This window comes from Tachyglossus aculeatus, chromosome 1, assembly GCF_015852505.1.
Source record: "Tachyglossus aculeatus isolate mTacAcu1 chromosome 1, mTacAcu1.pri, whole genome shotgun sequence".
Taxonomy (NCBI): Eukaryota; Metazoa; Chordata; class Mammalia; order Monotremata; family Tachyglossidae; genus Tachyglossus; species Tachyglossus aculeatus.
Window position 1 is genome coordinate 76,260,843 of NC_052066.1, and position 20,124 is coordinate 76,280,966.

The following is a 20,124-nucleotide window of genomic DNA, read 5'->3' on the forward strand; positions in this document are numbered from 1 at the left end:
ACCTCCCAACCTGCTGTCTCTCCCCACTTCAGTCCTTACATCACTCTACTGCCCGGATTATCTTTCTACAGAAAAGTTCTGGGCATGTCACCCCCCCCTCCTCAAAAATCTCCGGTGGTTACCTATCAACATCTGTATCAAGCAAAAACTCCTCACTATTGACTTTAAAGAACTCCATCACCTTGCCCACTCCTACCTCACCTCCCTTCTCTGATTACACGTCCCAGCCCACACACTCCTCTCCTCTGGTGCTAAACTTCTCACTGAGCCTCGTTCTTGCCTGTCACGTCGTTGACCCCTGGCCCACGTCCTACCTCTGGCCTGGAACACCCTCCCTCTTCACATCTGCCAAACAATCACACTTCCCCCCTTCAAAGCCTTACTGAAGGTTCACCTCCTCCAAGAGGCCTTCCCAGACTAAGCCCCTGTCAGCTTCCCCGTCTCCTCAACGTCGCCTCGACTCAATCCCTTTGCTCTACCCTCCCTCCCCACCACAACACTTATGTATATATGTACATATCGGTAATTATACTCATTTATATTAATGCCTGTTTACTTGTTTTGATGTATATATATATATATACATATATATATATATATATATATATATATAATTCTATTTATACTGATGCCTGTTTACTTGTTCTGATGTCTGTCTCTGCCCTTCTAGACTGCAAGCCCTGTGTGGGCAGGGATTGTCTTTATTGATGAATTGTACTTTCCAAGCATTTAATACAGTGCTCTGCACACAGTAAGCATGCAATATATGACTGATTGAGTGAGTGAATGAATGAATGAATAAGCTTGTTGCGGACAGGGAATTTGTCTGTTATTGTTGTACTGTATTCTCCCAAGTGCTTAGAACTGTGCTCTGAAAACAGTAAGAACTCAGTCAATACAATTGAATGAATGAGACTAGCCCTCGTCCTACTTCTGGCCCAGAATGCCCTCCCTCTTCATATCCAAAAGACAATTATTCCCCCTCCTGTCAAATTTTTATGTGCCTTGAAGACATATCTCCTCCAAGAGGCTTTCCCTGACTAAAATCTTTCTTTCCTCTTTACCCACTCCCTTCTGCATTTTTTTTTGTTCCCTTAATTCACCCCCCCACCCAACCTCAGAGCTCTTATCCACATATCTGTAATTTTATTTATTCATGTTAATGTCTGTCTCCCCCTCAAGACTGTAAGCTCACTGTGGGCGGGGAATATGCCTGTTATGTTGCTACACTGTACTCTCCCAAGTGTCTGATACAATGATCTGCTAACAGTAAGTGCTCAATAAATATGATTGACTGACCGAAACTGATGCAGTAGTCAAGGAGTGATGTGATAAGTATTTGGATCAACATTTGGATGGAGAGGAAAAGATGGATTTTAGATATGTTGTGAAGGAGAACTGATTTTGACACCTGTCTACATGTTTTGTTTTGTTGTCTGTCTCCCGCTTCTAGACTGTGAGCCTGTTGTTGGGTAGGGACCATCTCTATATGTTGCCGACTTGTACTTCCCAAGAGCTTAGTACGGTGCTTTGCACACAGTAAGCACTCAATAAATGGATTGAATTGAATAAATGAATGAATGGTAGGATTTGGTGACAGGTTGAATATATAGATTGAGTGATAAAGATGAGTTGTGGATAATGCCAAGGTTATGGACTCGAGAGTCAGGGAAGAGAGTGATGTTGTCTACAGTATTGGTAAAGTCAGATAAAGGACAGGGTTTAAGTGGAAAGATAAGTTCTGTTTTGGACATATTAAGCTTGAGATGTCAGCAGGACATCCAAATTCAGATGGCCGAAGGCAGAAGGAAGTGTGGACTGCAGAGAAGGAGTGAGGTCTGATGATTGAGATGGTAGTTGAAGCCATGGGAGTGAATGACTTACATGGGAGTGAGCTTAAATGAAGAATAGAAGAAGACCCAGAACTGAGCCTTGAGACACTCCCACAGCTAGGAGTTGAGAGGCAGAGAAGGAGCCTGAGAAAGAGACTGAGAAGGAGCGGCCAGAGAGATAGAAGGAGAATCTGGAGAGGACAGCGTCAATGAAGTCAAGGTTGGATAATGTTTCCAGGGGAAGGAGCTGGTCCACAGTGTCAAAGACAGCTGAGAAGTCAAGGAGGGTTAGAATGGAGTAAGGGGCCTTTGGATTTGGTAAATGGTAAATGGTAGATGGTAGATGGTAAATGGTAGATGGCAAATGGTAAATGGAAAATATTTGGTGACCTTCCTGTCCATACTTCATTCTGCTGCCCCGATCGTTTTCTACAAAAACATTCAGGACTCGTCACCCCCTCCTCAAAAAACTCCAGTGGTTACTCATCCACCTCCACACCAAACAAAAACTCCTCACCATTGGCTTTAAAGCACCCAATCACCTTGCCATCTCCTACCTCTTCTTTTCTCCTTCTATAACCCAGCCCACACAATTTGCTACTGTAGTGCTCATCTTCTCACCGTGCCTCAGTCTTGCCTGTCTTGCTGCTGACCCTGAGTCTACATCCTGCCTCTGGTCTGGAATGCCCTCCCTCCTCAAATAATAATAATAATAATAATGATGGCATTTGATAAGCGCTTACTAAGTGCAGAGCACTGTTCTAAGTGCTGGGGGAGATACAAGGTGATCAAGTTGTCCCAGGTGGGGCTCACAGTCTTAATCCCCATTTTACAGATGAGGTAACTGAGGCTCAGAGAAGGTAAGTGACTTGCCCAAGGTAACACAGCAGACATGTGGTGGAGTTGGGATTCGAACCCATGACCTCTGACTCCAAAGCCCATGTTCTTTCCACTGAGCCATGCTACTTCTCTCAAATCTGAAAGACAATTACTCTCCCCACCTTCAAAGCCTTATTGAAGGCATATCTCCTCGATGAGGCCTTCCCAGACTAAGTCCCAATTTTCCTTATCTCCTACTCCCTTCTGCATCACCCTGCCTTGCTCCCTTTGCTCTTCCCTCCTCCCAGCCCCACAGCACTTATGTACAGCTCTGTAATTTTATTTATTTGTATTGATACCTATCTCCTCCCTATACCTAGACTGTAAGCTTATTGAGGGCAGGGCATGTGACTGCTTATTATTGTATTGTACTCTCCCAAGCACTTAGTATTCATTCATTCATTCAATCATATTTATTGAGCGCTTACTGTATGCACAGCACTGTACTAAGCACTTGAGAAGCACAAGTTGGCAACATGCACTGTGCTCTGCATGCAATAAGCACTCAATAAGGATGCTATTCTATTAATTTTGTTAATGATGTGCATCTAGCTTTATTTCCATTTATTCTGGTGACTTGACACCTGCCCACATGTTTTGTTTTGTTGTCTGTCTCCCCCTTCTAGACTTTGAGCCCATTGTTGGGTAGGGACCGTCTCTATATGTTGCCAACTGGTACTTCCCAAGTGCTTAGTACAGTGCTCTGCACACAGTAAGCACTCAATAAAGACGATTGAATGAATTAATTAATGAATAAGAGGGGACTGGTGATTCATGCATGAGGAGGGATGAAACAAAGCATTAAGACATTGTAGAGAAGAGAAGCAAAGATCAGTGGGTACTGCGGCTCAAGGAGCAGAATTTTGATTCCTCTCAGCTCAGAGTCCAGGCACAACCAGAGCCACCTTGACTGCTGCTGCGACAGTCACCACAGGCTTCCCAAAGTTTTCTGGGGGTGGCACCAGGTTGTGGCTGCTTTACTCTGCCCAGCCGTGCGAGGAGGGAGATTCATTCATTCATTCATTCAATCGTATTTATTGAGCACTTCCTGTGTGCAGAGCACTGTACTGAGTGCTTCATTCATTCATTCAATCGTATTTATTGAGTGCTGTGTGCAGAGCACTGTACTAAGCACTTGGGAAGTACAAGTCGGCAACATATAGAGATTCCTCAGTGATGCAGAGGAGAGCTGGCATGGGTAACTGGGGAGACAGCATGGTGACCGTAAGCTCATTGTGGGCAGGGAATATGATGATGATGATGGCATTTGTTAAGTGCTTACTATGTGCAGAGCACTGTTCTAAGCGCTGGGGGGGATACAAGGTGATCAAGTTGCCCCACGTGGGGCTCACAGTCTTAATCCCCATTTTACAGATGAGGTAACTGAGGCTCAGAGAAATTAAGTGACTTGCCCAAGGTCACACAGCGGACATGTGGTGGAGCGGGATTCGAACCCATGACCTCTGACTCCAAAGCCCGTGCTCTTTCCACTGAGTCATGCTGGAATATGTCTGTTCATTGTTATATTGTATTCTCCCAAGCACTTAGTACAGCTTTCAGCACACGGTAAGCACTCAATAAATACAACTGATAGATTGACTGCCTAACTGGTACAGTAGAGGCCTTGGGTGTTGTCTTGGGAAGCAAGTATTTCTGGTGGATTTGCTCATTCATTCATTCATTCATTCAATCGTATTTATTGAGCACTTATTGTGTGCAGAGCATTGTACTAAGCACTTGGGAAGTACAAGTCGACAACATTTAGAGATGGTCCCTACCCAACAATGAGTTCACAGTCTAGAAGGGGGAGACAGACAACAAAACAAACAGTCATCCCCAAAGAGAGGAGGGTGCTGAATGCTTTGGAGCTGTTTGAAGTCTTCACAGTCTTCAGTGCACAGGACATGACTGGACAGAAATCCATACACCCAAGAATTAGAGGGGTGTTAAACTATGCCCAAGACTGGAACTGAGTTCCTATTTCATCAGTTTCATCTAACCAACCTTCCCAGCACCACCTGACAGGATGAGATTACCAAGAATGAGGTCCTGAAACAGACGGCTCACTGGCATTACTGCTCAGAGCATCACATTGCCACTGTGAGGGGCCTTCATTCATTCAGTGGTATTTATTGGGCGCTTGCTGTATGCAAAGCATTGTACTAAGCACTTGGGAGAGTACAGTGTAACAATAAATAGACACATTCCCCGAACACAACGAACTCACAGACCTGAGAAACAGCGTGGCTCAGTGGAAAGAGCCCAGGCTTTGCAGCCAGAGGTCATGGGTTCAAATCCCGGCTCTGCCACTTGTCAGCTGTGTGACTTTGGGCCAGTCACTTCACTTCTTTGGGCCTCAGTTCCCTCAACTGTAAAATGGGGATTAAGACTATGAGCCCTACGTGGGACAACCTGATCACCTTGCACTTAGAACCGTGCTTTGCACATACTAAGCACTTAATAAATGCCATCATTATTATTCTTATTATAGAGGGGGAGACAGACATTCATAGACATAAATAAATAATTACAGATGTAGACATTAATGCCATGAGGCTGGGAGGGGGAATGAATGAAGGGAGCAAGTCAGGGTGATGCAGAAGGGAGTGGGAAGAGAGGAGGGCTTAGTCATTCATTCATTCATTCATTCAATCAATCATATTTATTGAGCGCTTACTGTGTGCAGAGCACTGTACTAAGCACTTGGGAAGTACAAGTCAGCAACGTATAGTGACCAACAACCCAACAATGGGCTCACAGTCTAGAAGGGGGAAACAGACAACAAAACGAAACAAAACATGTAGACAGGTGAATGCTTCCTTCCTGGTTACCATGTCAAACTCAATTTGGGAAACACTTTTTCAAAATGTTCATAATCTACGACGGTTATTTCAAGGCAGAAAGAGTTCTACAACACCGAAACCAAAACTTACTCCAGTACCTGTGAGGAGAATGAATGGCTGCAGCAATCTTAGTAAGAGAGCTGACAGGGGAGCGACACTAGCCAGTTGAGTAGAGTGAACCATTAAAAGATGTAATGAGGCACAGGTTCAAAAAAATAGGAGGTATATTCATTTTGGATTCCCTTTGACCTGTCTGGTGTCAGGGACCTGGACCATTTGTGATCTCTTAGCATCCCTTCCAGTTTTAGGATTCTTTGGGGTTAGAAGGTTGTTTTCATGGAAGCAGGGTTCATGGGTGAAAGTGGGCACAAAGCAAAGAATTTCATTTTGGCTCAGGATGGAAAAAAAGAGAAATGAATAAACATCAATCCCTTATTTTCAAAAGGATCAGCTAGGTTGAAAGGTTCTCTTTACCAACTAAAATAAAAATGAACGGATAATTTACATAAATCAATCAATGGTATTTATTGAGAGCTTACTAAGCGCAGAATACTGTACAAAGCACTTGGGTGAGTACAATGCAACAGAATTAACAAACATTCCAGGGCCATAATGAGCGGACAGTCTAGAAATGTTTGCAGCTGTGTTAATAATGATGAATATTTGAATACCAGCCAGAGCCATTGGGGTTCTTTAACAAACAAGAATTACCCTAATTAAAGTCAGAAACCAATGTTCACTCACAGGCTTTGATATATACAAATATTTTTTAATGGTATTTGTTTAGCTCTTACTGTGTGCCAGGCACTGTTCTAAGCAGCGGGGTCGATACAAGATAATTCATAAGGTAATTAGTTTGGAAACCGTCCATGTCCCTCATGGGCATCATGGGCTTCATATCCATTTTATAGATGAGGTAACACAGGTACAGAGGAGTTAAGTGACTTGCCCAAGGTCACACAGCAGACAAGTGGCAGAGCAGGGATTAGAATCCAGGGCCTTCTCATTCCCAGGATTATGGTCTATCCACCAGGCCCATTGCTTCTCATGAATATTCAGTTCAAATTTGATCCTTCTTTTTGTTTCCCACAATAAACCCACGAAAGAACTTTTTCACATCTGGAGCTTTAAAGCATTAATTAATTAATTCATTCATTCATTCAATCATATTTATTGAGCGCCTACTGTGTGCAGAGCACTGTACAAAGTGCTTGGGAAGTACAAGTCGGCAATATATAGAGAATGTCCCTACCCAACAACGGGTTCGCAGTCTATAAACACCCCCAAGGACATTCACAGAGAGAGGCAACTGAGAATGAAGAAGCAACACAAAGACAGACAGAATTATATGGAACAAGCGCATAGGGAGGGATGTAAAAGGTGGAAAAAGACAGTGATTTGGCCAAGACTGAAAATTTTCCAACTGTGTGGAAGGATTAGGAGTTCACTAACGTCCAAAAGGCTTCCCCCGAATAACCCCCCATTTCCTCTTATCCCACTCCTTTCTGCATCACCCTCACAGACGGATTTGCACCCTTTATTAACCCATCCCTCAGGTCCAAAGCTCTTACATATCAATAAATTAGGGATGTATGTACATATATATATATATATATTGATATGCATCCCTGTATATATATATATGTATACATATATATATATATATACAGGGATGCATATCAATCAATCAATCAATTGTATTTATTGAGTGCTTAGTATGTGCAGAGCACTGTACTAAGCGCTTGGGAAGTACAAATTGGCAACACATAGAGACAGTCCCTACCCAACAGTGGGCTCACAGTCTAAAAGGGGGAGACAGAGAACAAAACCAAACATACCAACAAAATAAAATAAATAGGATAGAAATGTACAAGTAAAATAAATAAATAAATAAATAAATAGAGTAATAAATATGTACAACCATATATACATATATACAGGTGCTGTGGGGAAGGGAAGGAGGTAAGATGGGGGATGGAGAGGGGCACGAGGGGGAGAGGAAGGAAGGGGCTCAGTGTGGGAAGGCCTCCTGGAGGAGGTGAGCTCTCAGCAGGGCCTTGAAGGGAGGAAGAGAGCTAGCTTGGCGGAGGGGCAGAGGGAGGGCATTCCAGGCCCGGGGGATGACGTGGGCCAGGGGTCGATGGCGGGACAGGTGAGAACGAGGTACAGTGAGGAGATTAGCGGTGGAGGAGTGAAGGGTGCGGGCTGGGCAGTAGAAGGAGAGAAGGGAGGTGAGGTAGGAGGGGGCGAGGTGATGGAGAGCCTTGAAGCCCAGGGTGAGGAGTATATATGTATTAGGGATGTATATACATATATACACATATATATATACATATATATGTATATACATCCCTAATTTATTTATTTGCATTAATGTCTGTCTCCCCCTCTAGACTGTAAGCTTGTTGTGGATAGGGAATGTGTCTACCAACTCTATTATAGTGTAATCATAATGATGGCATTTATTAAGCACTTACTACATGCAATGCACTGTTCTAAGCGCTGGGGAGGTTACAAGGTGATCACAGCCTTAATCCCCATTTTACAGAGGAGGTAACTGAGGCACAATTCCCCGCCCACAAGGAACTTGCAATCTATCCTCCCTCCCCTCCCTCTTTGGAGGTAACTGAGGCACAGAGAAGTTCAGCGACTTGCCCAAAGTCACACAGTTGACGATTGGTGGAGCCAGAATTTGAACCCGTGATCTCTGACTCCAAAGCCTGTGCTCTTTCCACTGAGCCACGCTGCTTCTCTAGTGTACTTTCCCAAGAGTTTAGTAAAGGGCTCTCCAAGTAGTCAGTGCTCAATAAATATGATTGACTGATTGGTTCTGTGCACACTTTCTTTCAGAGAAAAGCCAAGGAAGAGCCCAGATATACTGACAGAGCGGGTTCAAAAACTAATGCCCTCCATACCCAGACTTGCTTGTCCAACAGTAACTGTGTCTTCCCTACTCAACGGAAAGTTCTTCAAGGGCAGAGATCATGTCTTCAAACCCTACTGGGCACTCACTCCCAAGTGCTCAGCACGGGGCTTTGAATAATAAATAGGATGAATGAAGGATGGATCTCTGTGGAACTGGAGGCACACTATTTCTCGGATTTCACCTGGTATCATCAGGGAGAAGCAGAGAGGTAGAGGGCAATTCTGACTTCGCCCATGACCATGTTATTCCGAACAAGGCTCCTTCTTTCCCAGTGGGCAATAGAAAGTCCCAAGCATCATCCTGGGAGGCTAACAGGTAACAGGCTGACAGTACTCCATCAATTCACTGTATTTATTGAGTGCTTACTGTGTCTGGCGCACTGTACTAGGCGCTTGGGAAAGTACAAGACAATAGGATGGTTAGAAGAGATCTCAGCGTACGAGGAGCTGAAAGTCTACAGCACAGTGATATTTACTGAGTACTTACTATGTGCAGAGCACTGTACTAAGCACTTGGGATGGTACAATACAGCATGCTGTCCTTCTCCATTTCCTCAGTACCACATGACTTATTACAGTGAAAATTTGGGGTCCCTATTTTGTGCTTTTATATAAATAGATTTCCCTACTCAAGTTACATAGTTCCTCACATTTTAAGGTTAGACACATATGAGCATCAGTGTGAGTGTGACCAGGAGCATTTACATTAGATGAAACAGCCGCAAATTTTGGTGTCCATGCCACGGGTCCTGCATTTGACCAGTTGGCCAGAGGAAACGCCATAGGTCCTCAGCTGCGGCATGGATGACAACTGTATACCAGGAAGGAGGAGAGAGTTCTCTTTCTACTCCTTCGCTTTGGCAGCGGTAGCCACCACTGCTGCCACTTTCAATGGCTTTGCCCATTCTGGTCCAATACATGATGGGCTCCAGTGAGGGCCAGAGCAGGTGTGTGATCTTGGACACTGATTAGATCTTCCCCATTTCTTCCTGGATCAACCTTCTTCCTTACATAGTGAACACTTAAGTACTATTATTATTATTATTATTAGTCCTGGGGAGTGGTTGTCTTGGTAGTCACCTCACTGCTCACGTTAGCCAGATATTTAGGTAGTGCAATATGGAAGGTGGTTCTGCCTAAACTGGGCCTTCCTGGATGGAAGCAGTGGTAGTGATGGAAGACTTGGCCAGTTCCCCAAGGAAAGACCAGTTTGGACAGAGGCACCATCTTCAGGCCTTTCTCCTTTAGCCTTTTCCTCCTTTCCCTCTTACACCTCTTTCATCCTCTCCCCATTTTCAAAGCCTTACCAAGATCAGTCTTCTCGTACTAATCTCTCATTTCCCCACCCTATTTTCCCTCCCTCCTGGAGTCATTAATTCATTCAATCGTATTTATTGAGTGCTTACTGTGTGCATAGCACTGTACTATATACAATAATAATAATAATAATAATAATGATAGCATTTATTAAGCGCTTACTATATGCAAAGCACTGTTCTAAGCACTGGGGAGGTTACAAGGTGATCAAGTTGTCCCACGGGGGGCTCACAGTCTTAATCCCCATTTTACAGATGAGGTAACTGAGGCACAGAGAAGTTAAGTGACTTGCCCAAAGTCACACAGCTGACAATTGGCAGAGCTGGGATTTGAACCCATGACCTCTGACTCCAAAGCCCATGCTCTTTCCACTGAGCCACGCTACTTCTCATATATATATATAGTATGGTGTCCAACCGGATTTGCTTGTATCTACTCCAGTGCTTAGTACAGTGCCTGGCACATAGTAAGCACTCATATAATGTTATTTGTTCAGTGCTTACAATGTGCCATGCACGGTACTAAGCCCTGGGATAGATACAAGCAAATCGGTTGGACACAGACCCTGTTCCACATGAGGCTCACAGTCTCTATCTCTATTTTACAGATGAGGTATCTGAGGCCCAGAGAAGTTAAAAGACTTGCTCAAGGTCATGCAGCAGACAAGTGGCGGAGCCATGTGCTTGGAAAGTACAATTCAGCAACATATAGAGACAATCCCTACCCAATGGGCTCACAGTCTAGAAGGGGGGAGAAAGACAATAAAACAAAACAATGCAAGTGGACAGGCATCAATAGCATCAGTGTGAATAATAGAATTATATATATATATGTATATATATATATATATATATACACACATCTAATAAAATAAATAGAATAATAAATATGTAACTATATGCACAGGTGCCATGGGGCAGGGGGGCAGAGCTGAGGGAGAGAGCTGGGGTGATGGGGAGGGAAGGAGGATCAGAGGAAAAGGGAGGTTCAGTCTGGGAAGGCCTCCTGGAGGAGGTGAGCTTTCAGTAGGGCTTTGAAGGAAGTGTTGCTGAAGAAGTCTTAAAGGCCTGTTTAATTTGTCCCGAATAGTATTTCCATTTACTCCTGTTAGTGACATTACACCACAATTAAGTTGGAGTGACAGACTTGACAGTGATTCTTCAAGGTGGGCCATCGGCCTAGGGGAATGTCACGGGAAGTCTACTCCCACTCCAGCCTCTGCTCCTTCTCCTTTCCTATTGCCTGTGAGTACAGGGTGAGAGAACAATCCAGTCCACATCCACTAGGCTCCATCCCTCCCCTGCTTCAAACCCCAGCTGGTTTCTGTCTCCAAAGTCTTCCTGGAATCGGTGGAATCAATGGGGAGGGATTTCCAAATCAGTTATTGTAAACACGCTAGCCGTATACTTCCGATGATTTGGTTTTATTGAAAGAAGTCCTAATAGGAAAATATCTGAAAGAAATGAACACCAGAACACACTAGGATACCACAAGCTAACAACTTTAATTTTTTCCTATATTCGATATGAATAAAAATGATAAAACCTACTCTCCAGCACCACCTACTGCACGTTGTTCAAGAACAAACTTTTTTGTAGCCTGGAAATTGAGAAGCTCCTCGCACTGGACATATTAAAATTCTCCAGGTTATCAACAGATCTCAGTGCAATCTCACTGTTGATATAGGGCACTTTTTAATTTTGTTTTGCTTTTGTTTCATGCATTCAGTGGGCATTTTTCCTGTTTCAAAATGCCATCAATTGCATTCTTACTGCCAAACTGGCCTGCTTGGAATAATAATATGGTTTAAGGGCTCATGGGGAAGTGAGACTATAGCGTTTGCTTTTATTAAAAGCTTCATTCAAATCATCTTAAATGAAACTGAACCGGCAACTAATCCAGCTAATTCTAGTTCAGTCAAGTTCTGTAGAAATACCTCCTATTGCTTTCCGAAGTAGGACGGAGTCTGAGAGTAGAGTCTTGTTAGGATACAATTCTCACACCAACATTTACATTGCCTTGGAGACCCAATTGTGTTTACATGGTTAAACTACTTCACACTGTGGGCAAGGCTGTCTGCTGAGCAGAAATGTCTGATGGAGAGCAACAAACATTATTAAATGGTTGGAAAAGAAGACCAATGAGGGAAGAAGCATTAGCTTTCTGATTTGGTGTGATTTATTCCTTTACCTCAGACTCAGTGGCTTTTGGAATGGGATAATGAAAAGGGTCTAGGGAAGACAGTCTTTATTCTACTAACTCCCTTTGATTGGGAATAAAGTCAGGAAGGGGAACATTGTGACCAGCTTATTCTGTTCCCCTTCTGTTCTCGATCTACACACACTCCCTTGGTGACCTCATTCGCTCCCACGGCTTCAACTATCATCTCTACGCTGATGACACCCAGATCTACATCTCTGCCCCTGCTTTCTCCCCCTCTCTCCAGGCTCGCATCTCCTCCTGCCTTCAGGACATCTCCATCTGGATGTCTGCCCGCCACCTAAAACTCAACATGTCCAAGACTGAATTCCTTGTCTTCCCTCCCAAACCCTGCCCTCTCCCTGACTTTCCCATCTCTGTTGAGAGCACTACCATCCTTCCCGTCTCACAAGCCCGCAACCTTGGTGTCATCCTCGACTCCGCTCTCTCATTCACCCCTCACATCCAAGCCGTCACAAAAACCTGCCGGTCTCAGCTCCGCAATATTGCCAAGATCCGCCCTTTCCTCTCCATCCATACCGCTACCCTGCTCATTCAAGCTCTCATCCTATCCCGTCTGGACTACTGCACCAGCCTTCTCTCTGATCTCCCATCCTCGTGTCTCTCCCCACTTCAATCCATACTTCATTCTGCTGCCCGGATTGCCTTTGTCCGGAAACGCTCTGGGCACGTTACTCCCCTCCTCAAAAATCTCCAGTGGCTACCAATCAATCTGTGCATCAGGCAGAAACTCCTCACCCTGGGCTTCAAGGCTGTCCATCACCTCGCCCCCTCCTACCTCACCTCCCTTCTCTCCTTCTACAGCCCAGCCCACACTCTCCGCTCCTCTGTTGCTAATCTCCTCACCATACCTCGTTCTCACCTGTCCCACCATCGACCCCCATCCCACGTCATCCCCAGGGCATGGAATGCCCTCCCTCTGCCCATCCGCCAAGCTAGCTCTCTTCCTTCCTTCAAGGCCCTACTGAGAGCTCACCTCCTCCAGGAGGCCTTCCCAGACTGAGCCCCTTCCTTCCTCTCCCCCTCGTCCCCCTCTCCATCCCCCCATCTTACCTCCTTCCCTTCCCCACAGCACCTGTATATATGTATATATGGTTGTACATATTTATTACTCTATTTATTTATTTATTTTACTTTTGCATACCTATTCTATTTATTTTATTTTGTTAGTATGTTTGGTTTTGTTCTCTGTCTCCCCCTTTTAGACTGTGAGCCCACTATTGGTTAGGGACTGTCTCTATATGTTGCCAACTTGTACTTCCCAAGCACTTAGTACAGTGCTCTGCACACAGTAAGCGCTCAATAAATATGATTGATGATGATGACGATGATTTTCACATTCATTAAGTGCAGTCCTCAATTGCAGCAGGTTCGGTTTAGGGTGGTCAACGGAAGAAATGTCCCAGGTGTAAGCTCGCTGTGGGCAGGAAATGCATCTACCAACTCTGAATATTGTACTCTCCCAAGTGATTAGGACAGTGCTCTGCACGCAGAAAGTCCTAAATAAATACCATAGATTAATCGATTGATCGGCTCTTTTACTGGAATATTGAAAGAGACTGAAAAATCTCTTTTCTCAAAGTGCATTGAAGGTGGCCGCATTACCTGAGATGGTTCAAAGACAACTGGCCTGGGATTAACATGGCCTGGGAATCAGAAGGTCAAGGGTTCTAATCCCAGCTCCGCCCTTTGTCTGCTGTGTGGCCTTGGGCAAGTCACTTCACTTCCCTCAGCCTCGGTTACTTCATCTGTAAAATGGGGATCGAGCCCCACATAGGACAGGGACTGTGTCCAGCTCGATTTACTTGTATCCACCCCAGTGCTTAATACAGTACCTGGCACATAGTAAGCACTTAACTAATGCTGTCATCATTATTAACTGATTTTCTCAAGAGCCTCCCTACTTTGGGATGTTGAAAAGATTCTCCAAGCATTTGAAAATGTATTTCTATGTCTTTATTTCGAGCTCAAACTAGTTCTCTTAACATACCACTTATACAGACAAAGCATTGCTTGACACATGCTCAACTTATAACAAAAAGGAAGTATGCAATAAACTAAGAAACATGCACAGAAAACGATTTGTGCTGCTGCAATATTAAACTACCGTATGACTAGGAAGTGCAACTTGTATAGGAACCACATTGGCAACAATTAATTTAAGCTGTTTGAGACATTGGCTTTAATCTTTATCCCAAGTTTCCAGTTTGGAGAAAGTCTGGAGCAATGAATGAGTATAATATCAAGAGTCACAAGGCAGGTCCCAGCCATAGTTTCTGTGACAATCATGCTATTAGTCATAATTAAGTAATAATGGCATTTATTAAGTGCTTGCTATATGCTCAACACTGGAGGAGATATCAAGAGATATCATGGTCCCTGTCCCACACTGGCTTCACAGTCTATCATCCCCATTTTAAAGAGAAAACTGAGAACAAGAAAGGTTAAATAACTTGGGTTAGGCCACTGGTATGTCTCAAATCTAGTTTTCCTGCCTCCCAGCCTTGTGTACTTTCTCCTAGATGAAGCTGCCTCCCTTCTCTTTGTTGTGAGCATATTGTTTGCAGAAACACTGATAACTGATAATGTATTACTTTGTCAATTTTGTCTGAAGAGGAGACCATAATTATAGAAAAATGCATAAAAAAGAATAAAACAGAAGGAACAGATTTATGAAAGGGAGAAAAAAAATGTTTCAAATTTAAAATCAGGACCATTTTGGAAAGATGGAAAAAATGGAAAAGTTATTTGGAAATAAGTTTTAATGGTATGAAAAGAACTATAGTATCAGGGATAAGAGGGACCTGTGTTCTAATCCTGGCTCCATCATATGTCTGTTATCTGACCATGGGCAAGTCACTTCACTTCCCTGTGCCTCAGTTACCCCAGCTGTAAAATGAGGATTAAGACAATAAGCCCCATGTGGATGGGGACTATGTCCAGCCCAGCCCACCCCAAGGCTTAGTACAGTGTCTGGCATGTAGTAAGTGCTTAACAAATACCACAGTTATTATTGTTGTTATTATCACTGTTAATACCATTATTATTATCTAATAATAATAATAATGAAGATGATGACATTTCTTAAGTGCTTAATATGTGCGAAGCACTGTCCTAAATGCTGTGGGGGATACAAGGTTATCAGGTTGTCCCACGTGGGGCTCACAGTTTTAATCCCCATTTTACAGAGGAGTTAACTGAGGCCCAGAGAAGTTAAGTGACTTTCCCAAAGTCACACAGCTGACAAGTGGCAGAGCTGGGATTACAACTCATGACCTCTGGCTCCCAAGCCCATGCTATTTCCACTGAGCCACACTGCTTCATCACATCCTTCTACTCACAAAAAAAACACTGACACCAGAAATTGTTTTTTTACTTGAGCAGTCAGTTTAAGCTTATTCACAGTAGACCTAAATCCATCAGAATTACTCAATTTGCTCTACAGTATTAATTTCTTTCTTATGTCATGACCAAATACATACCTATCTATATATGTGTACATATCTGTAGATAGATGGATGTGTGTGTGCGTGTGCTTGTGCATGTGGAACTTCTGCAAAATCATTTTCTGATTCCATTTCAATAATTTAAAAAAAGGAAATTTGTTCATCCTTCATTGTAAATGTTTTGTGTGTGTTGCTGGGTCATCCCCTAGCTTTGTGGTTTGTATGGGCTTTTGCTACCACATCTAGAAAAGGCCACTTTGTTGTATCTTTTGCCTGGGTGTCCTTCTCCCTCTGCAGTGCTCAAGTTATCCTTGGGGGTCTGACGAAGCTGCTGTGACTTCAGAAGAAGCAGCGATAATTAAAGCACTGTGTGGGAGAGCAGATGTGACGGGGCTCTGGAGCTTGTGTGAGTTGGACGGTTATGCTATGTATTATTTGTTTATCCCGGGCTATTCGCTGTACCATATTGGAGGAGATGCAAAATCAGGAGATGGGACACAACCCTGTCCTTTGAGTGGCTTAAAGAATAAGAAGTAGAGTGAAGGGAGATGGTGTTGGATGGGTTCATTAGAGTATAGATGGGGGAGTGAAACAGTTTGAGGCGGGAAAATGCCTCCTGGGGCTGCTCAGAGAAGCAGCGTGGCTCAGTGGAAAGAGCACCCGCTTTGGAGTCAGAGGTCATGGGTTCAAATCCCATCTCCGCCACTTGTCAGCTGTGTGACTTTGGGCAAGTCACTTAACTTCTCTGAGCCTCAGTTACCTCATCTTTAAAATGGGGATTAAGACTGTGAGCCCCCCGTGGGACAGCCTGATCACCTTGTAACCTCCCCAGCGCTTAGAACAGTGCTTTGCACATAGTAAGCACTTAATGAATACCATTATTATTATTAACATTATTACTGCCATTAGCAGTGAAGGTTTCCTATTGAAAATTCAAGTAGGGCATTTCTCAAGGTGAACAAACTCAGCTGGGGTCCTGAAAATAGCTAGTCAGTATGGGTAGTGATAACAATGGCAGCTCCCAAAGTGGGGTCCTGGGCAGCCCCTGCCAGATTATTCATTCATTCAATCATATTTATTGAGCACTTACTGCGTGCAGAGCACTGTACTAAGCGCTTGGGAAGTGCAAGTTGACAACATATAGAGATGGTCCCTACCCAACAACGGGCTCACAGTCTAGAAGGGGGAGACAGAAAACAAAACAAAATATATATAGATATATAGATGCAGGTGAGCATGGACACTAGGCTGTAGGCACTTTGGATGGAAATGAGGTTTATATGTCACATTCGTGCATGCACTTTGCAACATACCTCACCCTTGTCTGTTCACTCGCTAGTGGCACCTACTCCTCCAGCTGCAGGAATGGTAGAGTGTGAGCACCATTTCCTACTCTCCAGCGCTAAAATTTGTTCTCTCACACAGCTCTCCATCCTGAAGTTTTGGTGAAGGGGCTGAGGGTCATTCCTCTCGACTGGAAGCTCCCTCTAGACTGTAAACTCACTGTGGACAGGGAACATGTCTATAAACTCTGGTGTACTGTACACTCCCAAGTGCTTAGAGCAGTTCTCTGCTCACCTTGAGCCCTCAATAAGTACCACTGTTGTTGAGGATGATGATGTTGATGATGGTAATTAGTGATGGGAGATTCATTGGCCTTCCCCCTAGATGGAAAGCTCCTCAAGGGCAGAAATTGTGTCTACTTACTCCATTGTAATCTATCAAGCACTTAATACATTGGGCTACACACAATAAGTGCTCAATAAGCCCCACTGATTGATTGAGTGATTTCACTCTGTAATACATTTTGTTGCTTTAATGCAAAGATAACTTGGTTTCCAAGTGATGTAGTCATTTTTTCCCGTATTCAAGCTCTTCTGGGAATCCTACTCTACAACTTCCCTCATTTGATAAGGTATTCTTATGTCTCACATCTCTGTCAGGAAATTATTTCCTTATATTAAATCTTTAAATGATTTTTGCTGCAATGAAAGTTAATTTTCTCTTACTCTTTCCTCACTGTAGATGAAAAACATGTGGTCTTCACGCTCTGCATGATATCTCTTCATGTGCTCAAAGACTTTCTGTCCTTGCTTCATTGCTTCCCCACATTTTTGAATGTTTTCATTTCGGGCTTTTATGTATCTAGATATTCAATATATTTACACAGCAGTACATTTTCTGTAATTCATGTGTACTTGAGGGCTTTGAAAAACATTTTTGTGGATCATATTCTTTGTCCTTTATAAAAGTATCATAGAGATTTTAATTAAAAAGAGAGGCATGGCAGAACAATAACTTTTCAATACTGCTGTATGAGAGGGATATTCATTCATTCATTCCACTATATTTATTGAACACCTAGTGTGTGCAGAGCACTGTACTAAGTGCTTGGAAAGCATAATTCAGCAATAGAGACAATCCCTGCCCACAGCGGGCTTACAGTCTAGAAGAGTTACAGCTGAACATTTCAAGGTGCAGTATGTTGTTCTTCTCTCAACACTCTGGAAGGAAATATGACAATATTTTAGGACCTTGGTAATAGTTTAATAAATACGTCTTTGGTCACATCTTCTCCCCCCCCACCCCCAGGCCCCTTAGGGACAAAAAAAAACCATGACCTTGTCCTAATTTATTTTAGAAACCGAGGAGCAAGTTCCCATCTCACCCAGCATACTTCTGTGCTGATTATGTAGGAGGAGATGCACAATTCAGGACACAACATAAATGCTAAAATGCTTAAGCATGACACATCATTGTGCAGCCCTGCAGTTTGAATACTAATAAACAAACGTGTTGAAAGCGTGTTACAAGCTAATCCGCTAGATTGTGAATTCCTTGTGGGCAGGGATTTTGTCTGCCAACTCTGTTGTTTTGGGCTCTTCCAAGTGCTTAATACAGTGCTCTGCACACAGAAATTGTGCAATTGACTGATTAAGAGGAGCAGTAAGGAAGTGAGATTGGTAGGGAAAGGGGTGCTGTTTGGGCACCTACCACAGTGAATTAGCAGCTATGGGAGCTGGGTTGAATTCTTACTTCAAAGTCTGTTTCATTAGGTAAACTGGGAAAAGCCAAAAAACATCTTAGTGCCTCATGCTTTCTCCTGTAAAATATGAGTATTTATTACTTCAGAGATCCTTTTAGACAGTGAAAAAGATCATTGTACTGCTAAGAATCCCCCTCAGGGTTGTACCTGGAGAGTTTCCAGTACTCTACCAATCTCAGGTACAGGAGAGAGAGTCAAGCAGAGACATAACCCATTCCATTACTAGCTTGGCCAGTGGCTAGCCAGTGGCAAGCAGTCTGCTACAAGTCAAAACTCACCCGTGCCAGGCAGCAGTGGCATGGGAGAGAATCAAGGGTGGATACTTAAGTTTATTGTGCTGAAGGAGGCGATGGTAAACCACTTCCATATTTTTACAGGGAAAACTCTATGGATAAACTACCAGAATGATTGCAGATGGAGGTGGGGCATTCTGGGAGAGATGTGTCCATGGTGTTGCTATGTGTCAGAGATGACTTGACGGCATAATACAAGACTGCTAGGAAAGGTAGTGGTGCATGAACTTTCTTGAACTTCTAGGGCACTTTAGTGAGGGCCTTTTTCAGTGCATTTGAAGCAGCGGTTATAGTTGTAGTAGTTGTAGTAGCAATAATGGTAAGTAGTCATAGTAGTAATAGTAGCAATAGTAGTAGTAGTAGTTGTAGTAGCAGTAGTAGCAGTAGAATTAGCAGTAGTGGTAGTAGTAATTTCAATAGCAATAGTAGCGGTAGTAGTAAGCGTAGTAATAATAGTAATAATTATGGTATTTGCTAAGCACTTACTATGTGCCAGGCACTGTTTTAAGTGCTGGGATAGATACAAGGTCAACAGGTTGTCCCACGTGGGGCCCACAGTTTTAATCCCTTTTTAGACTGTGAGCCCGCTGTTGGGTAGGGACCGTCTCTATATGTTGCCAACTTGTACTTCCCAAGCACTTAGTACAGTGCTCTGTACACAGTAAGCGCTCAATAAATATGATTAAATGAATGAATGAATCCCTATTTTACAGATGAGAGAACTGAAGCACAGAGAAGTGAAGTAACTTGCTCAAGATCACCCAGCAGACAAGTGGCAGAGTCAGTATTAGAACCCATGACCTTCTGACTCGCAGAGCTGTGCTCTATCCACTAGGCCATGCTGTTTCTCAATAGTGGCAGTTGTATCTTCCCAAATGCTTAATCTTCCCAAGTGCACAACATAATCACTTAATAAATATGATTGATTGAGGTATCGATTGATTAGCCTTAACAATAGTAATAGTAGTAATAGACATGAGTAATAGTAGTAGTAGTAGTGTTAATGGTACAATAGTAATAGTAATAGCAGAGGAAAAGGGGGGCTTAGTCTGGGAAGACCTCCTGGATGAGGTGAGCTCTCAGTAGGGCTCTGAAGGGAGGAAGAGAGCTTGTTTGGCGGATGTGTCGAGGGAGGACATTCCAGGCCAGAGGTAGGATGTGGGCCAGGGGTCAATGGCAGTACAGGCAAGAACGAGGCACAGTGAGAAGATTTGCAGCAGAGGAGTGGAGTGTGTAGGCTGGGCTGTAGAAGGAGAGAATGGAGGTGAGGGAGGAGGGGACGAGGTGATGGACAGCCTTGAAGCCCAGGGTGAGGAGTTTTTG